The sequence below is a fragment of the Juglans microcarpa x Juglans regia genome, chromosome 7S, assembly GCF_004785595.1.
Source record: "Juglans microcarpa x Juglans regia isolate MS1-56 chromosome 7S, Jm3101_v1.0, whole genome shotgun sequence".
NCBI lineage: Eukaryota > Viridiplantae > Streptophyta > Magnoliopsida > Fagales > Juglandaceae > Juglans > Juglans microcarpa x Juglans regia.
In genome coordinates, this window is record NC_054607.1 from 11,685,635 (window position 1) to 11,691,286 (window position 5,652).

At 38.2% G+C, this 5,652-nt stretch overlaps 1 long non-coding RNA gene across 2 annotated transcripts; it reads left to right on the forward strand.

Moving 5' to 3' along the window:
- Nucleotides 1-474: 474 nt before the first annotated feature.
- Nucleotides 475-2,616, forward strand: LOC121241707. Of its 2 annotated transcripts, XR_005935758.1 has the most exons (3): nt 505-1,109; nt 1,821-2,356; nt 2,505-2,616. It is a non-coding gene; the product is annotated as an uncharacterized LOC121241707 (long non-coding RNA). The 2 variants fall into 2 exon arrangements; XR_005935757.1 differs by lacking the exon at nt 2,505-2,616 and having other exon boundaries at nt 475-1,109; nt 1,821-2,077.
- The last annotated feature ends 3,036 nt before the right edge of the window (nt 2,617-5,652 follow it).

Below are 5,652 nucleotides of genomic sequence, written 5' to 3' on the forward strand. Positions count from 1 at the left end.
CGCCCTTTGGTGAAAAACCTTCGGTAGTCTGAAAGGTCGACGACTTAGAAACCCCGCGGTGGGGCCCGTGGTGGTCGCTGGCAACTGGAAAACATCAAATGTTGCTTCTCCATGCTTTGACCTGAAAAAATAAAAGCAAGACCCAAATATCAACTTGAAAAAAAAAACACTTGGAGAAAACTGCATCTGGGAGAAGGGAGGGAGGAAGGAGCCGAAGCTCCCACCCCCTTTGAGGTGGTTTTCGTTTTGGGTTTCTAGGGAGAAGATAGAGCTTCTCTCTCTAAAAATATTTAGGGTTGGCTCAATGCCATTGACTTGTTTTGGCAATTGTTTCCATCACGACTGAATGTTGAATGCCTAAGTGAAGAAATGCTCCTTTTTCTTTGCTTTCTCTCTCTCTATCTTTATATATATAAGGTCGCTAACTAACGTAATTTCTTGTTTTAATAGATTTTGTTCTTTTTTCGATAAAGTTAACAGGTTCCTCTAAATTCGTCCATTAACTGTGAAAAAACAAAAGGGATAATAAAAGGAACAGAGATCACTTTGTTTTGCCCTCCCTTACCCATACCCAAAAATCCAGTTCGGCTTTTTCCTGCTTCTCAGATCTATGTGCTCCTTTCGTTTTGTCTGAATGGGGATTTCGATGATTCATCCATCTGATGGGGATCTCGTTTTCTCCTTTCGAATGGGGCAGCCTCAGTGCCAAAGCTGTGACGACGTAGACAACTTGGGGCCTAATAATCGTCGAGAGGTTAAGGCGAAGGCAGGGAAGGATAGTAGCGGCCATGAAGGAAAAGGAGGGTCACCGATGACGCTGCAGTCCATAGAAGGTGAGGAGGTCGGAGATTTGGAACCCTACAGTGGTTTGTTCGATGACGTGCAGACAAAATTCTAGAAATTAAGGAGCACCTCGAAGATCCTAACCAGGCTTTTTTCCTTTCTTTCTAATAATTGTTTCGTTTATATTTCAGTTTTATCTTTCTGATTTTGATTTTGTCTTTGGTTTGGATTCGCTTCCATGAGTTGCAGAATTCTAACCTGGAACTCAAAAGCCCCAACATTGCAAGCCCTAACCATAGAGATTTGGAGCTCCAATGTCAGATCTGGTATGCTTTTGCTACATATTTAGGAATAGTTATGCATTGGTTAATATCAAAAGTCGCGCATTTCAAGTTGTGTGGTTTTCTCTTTTCAAAAGAATTTCCCTTTTGCAGTTTTCTCTTTCCCATCGTTTTCATCGGTAAGAAATTTTTAAGTTTATTTGAAAACATCCATTAGTCTTTTTTTTGTTTTCTTTAGTTTCCGGAAAGCTTAGAGAAGGAAACAAAAATGGGCCAATGCTAAACTTTGAGCGTCGGTCTCTTTCTCTATTCTAAGCCTTTCCTTCCGGAAATAGGAGGTCACAATCTTGGAATTTTAGATTGCAAATATCTCTATGAACCGGTTGTTTCTACGTAGGATTTGAATACCTAGGACTATCTTTTTTTTTTTTTTAGAGGTTCCTGAAAACAGATATTGAAAACAGACCACCTGTGTACATATTGTGTGTGTTTTACGTTCTTGAAAAAAGTGAACTCACTTTTGAGTAGTTTTTGCTTTTATTTTTACTTATTCTTCATTTGAACCATAGAGACCGACGACGTTCTATTTGTACTGGAATTCAGCGAGGCAATTGCTTTGCTTTAGTTGTATTGGTTTTCACTATGCTTAATCAAGCTTTTTCGTTGCATGCTGGTGTCTAGTTCGTATTTCTAAATATTATCACCATTGGTTTTAATTTCCTTTACATGAAGAACATAGAGTTTCGCTGAAAATAGTGCTCTGATTGGCGAAAAACGTTGACTAATTCCATTGGGCCATAGAAATTCATCATGGTTGCTACTGTCGCTACATCTACATTCTTTATCCCCTGCTCCAGACTTTGTACAAAGACGGCTGCCAAGCTTTCGAATTTAGGAGGGATGATGTCAAAATCTCCTAGGTTTTCAAGTGGCTTGCAGGTCAAGACAAATGCCCAGGCCCCTCCCAAAATAAATGGTACCTCGGTTGTGTTGGCAAAACCAGTAGAAGGTGTTAGTGTGACACATTGTCACCTGCCCCTAGGACTTTCATTAACACGTTACCTGATTGGAGCATGCTTCTTGTCGCCATCACCATAATCTTCTTGGCTACTGAGAAGCAGTGGATGATGCCTGATTGGAAACATAGGCGGCCTGACATGTTCATTGACCCTTTTGGTCTTGGGAGAATTGTTCAGGATGGTTTGGTGTTCTGGCAGAATTTTTCTATTAGATCATATGAAATAGGTGTCGATCGTTCAGCTTCTATAGAGACATTGATGAATCATTTGCAGGTACGATTAATTCTTCAAATTTTATACCACTTATTTAAAAACCAAAATTACATCCTTTAATAGGCCGTTCTGCTTTTTCTTGAATAGCATGTGTTTGAGATTTTTTTTTCATGAGCTATTGCCTTATTCCTCCTGCTTTTGGTTCTAGGAAACTGCCCTTAATCATGTTAAGAGTGCTAGACTTCTCGGTGATGGCTTTGGTTCAATGCTAGAGATGTGCAAAAAGAACATGATATGGGTGGTTACATGAATGCAAGTGGCGACAGATTGATATCCTACTTGGTAAGCGTAAGTAAGCCCACCACTTCATGCATTTTCCATATACGGATTTGATGATTTTATCCTACATTGCTACCATCCCCTGTAGTTTTGCAAGGCTGATTATGTAACAAAGAATTGGCTCCATGCTTAGCTCTATTTATTTGTTTTTGTACTTAATTGCTCTAAGCATTTACTAATTTTTGGGCCTGATACCTATACAAGGTTACAATTTTATATCTAAAAACTAATACGCTATTTGTTTCTTTGTGGGACGATTTATTTCTCGAGCCCATTAGTGTATATGAGAAGCTTAGCCTATCTTAATCAAAAGATTTGTTATATGATAATCATGATTATGGTGTAAGCTCGTCTTAAAGGTTCATCTACTATATAAGAATTTGGCATATCTTCTGGCTTTTATGGATGTATATGATGGCCACTATATTTTTGTGGATTCTTGTTTGTCTTTCATTGAGATTTATTTCATTTTTTAGTGTTGATTTTGCAGGACCCTTTTTCCCTGAAAACTTTTTCTTGTTAATGCATATGTTGTTTTGTAGTGGAGCTTCCAACCATCAAAAGTGGAGCTCTTGAAGTTTAAACCTTTTGTGAATGCTAAGTTTGATAATTTGGAGTGGCTCACAGCTTTATGTTAACAAAAAAGAAAAAGAAAAATTTGTGCAAGAAAACCTTTGCATCATATATGCTCCTGTTAGGAAAAACTGTAATTTCAATTCCCCCAAACTTGTATCAACCTATGGCCTATTTTAACTTTTGTGTCTTTAAGCTAATATTTTTATCTTCTAATTTATGCTACTAGATTTTTCTTGGTATTTTTAAATTAATCTCTTTGAATTATAATGATTATTCAATATTTATTTTGTCCGGAGATTGGTGAAGCTATTAGTCAGGTTTTGAACGACCAAAATTTAATTTCGCCGTAATAAAAAATGCCGCAATATGCGGTTAATTGCAGCGACTTTGTGGTCGCTGTCACTTTTAACAGCAACTTCAACTGTTTTCATTTATTGGGTATTGCCTTGTTGCAGCGATATTATGGTCTACTGCGTCAGAAATTTTCGTCGCAACTTCATCATAACTTGTTGCGTCGGTTTTTCCGTCGGCAAAAACTGTGCTCCAACGGTAAGATGAGATCAATTGGGCGCCAGTCTTATACGCACCAAATTTCCTTCCACAAACCCTCGAAACCCAAAACACAAAACACACGAAAACTTTCCCCCTTCTCATATTTCCTCTTCCATTTACCACGAAATCACAGTGCTCACACAGAAATCCCTTCTCCATAGCAACCTTCTCCACTCCATTGTCGCAATCTTCGGTCACCTTCTCCTTGTAGTTGCATTCACATCCACAATGAGGGGCCCCTAGCATTTCGAATCCACTGGACTCGCAGAAGATTTTCGGCCAAAGGTTGGGATAAGTCGCGAATCCGCCGAATTGATAGCTCCTCCTCATTCAACGTCTTCCACCGCACCCAAATCTACTGATTATTTGCAGAGAAGATCCCTCCACAAAGTGGAAATTCTGGTTCCCTGTGACAGGGGACCCGAATTGTTCTTGGCACCAATTTCGACCTGAATTGACTCTACTAAGTCGCCGTCGAGTGACTGTTGGGAAACCCACATCGGAGGTTTATTGTCTTGAATAATCATAAATTGCCTCCCGAATTTTTACAACTCTAGGGGTAACTCTATACCTCTATGGATTTCCGCTCCCCTTCACCCTTGCAGTTCTCGATATTGCATTGCCATATTCCATTACTCATTATTTTGCTGTGGTTTAGTTAATCTTTAGTAATTAGTACATACTTACAAATTCCTCTAGGTATCTGCCTTTTGTCTGCTGTGTGCCATTCTTATGATGTGGGTATTAGTTTCTGGTGAATTTTTCCTTGGGTAGTATTCTGCAGTTGACACAGCACATATGCATGGATTTTGCACTGGAATGCCAAACATACCATTATTTTGGCAATATTTTCAACATTTGTTTTTGGCATTATTAGCAACCCACATACATGTCATAATGGTGCATGTCTGTAAAAGTGACTTAAATGAGGTATATATGCATGTTGGACCATCTCGCACCTCAGTCTTTAGACCTCCATCAAACTGACTAAGAATGGTTGACACCTCCCACCTGAATCCCCATTAAGTTACTGGTTCTTGGATATATATTGAGTGTAATTAAATTGTATCTTTCTTACAATTAAACTCATTAAATATCTTTAGATCTTTATATTGAGTTTATTAATTATATTAGTTCATGTATTGTGGCAAATTCTCATAAGTCCTATTTTCTTGTTTAATAGATGGTTAAATCCTCCAAATATTCGTTCATCACTGTAGCTACTAGGTATATGTCATCAACAAAGGCAAATTTAATTAATGTTAAAGTTAATAAATATCCTGCATTTATTCATGCTATTATTAAGTTTATAGAGACACTTAAGGCATAAAGTATATAGAGTCTTGTTGGGTAATGTTAAGCGAATCCCGAACTGTTTTGTAATTTCCCCGTGGCATTTAGGACAGAGAATCTGCATTTGTTGAATATATCAAATTCACTTGCTTCTCATGAACAACCAATTGATATACTACATTCAGTTGGGAAAAATTTCTGGGTTCAGGATTTCTCTCCCTATTCAACTGTGCAACCAATTGCACCATTTGGATTCTTGACTTGCTGTTTTATTTATTTTCCCTATAGCCATCATAAATCTTAGCTGGCAGCCATTCATGCTACCTACTTAATGGATCTTACTTGACTGAATCCCTCCCACTACTTGGAAGGGCTAATCATTCCTAACTGCCACTACATAATATGTTCTCTGTTTTATGACAGTGGTCATTACATATGCGAATAATTACTACAAGATGCTTATTACTTTCTATGTTGGTACGCAACAACTTGACTTGTCATTGTACGAGTGTCATCAAGAAGGGGAGTTTTTGTTCTCTGCTTATTTTGGTACCCTATCTTGGTGCATGCTACTGTGCAGATCTTCATTGTTACCT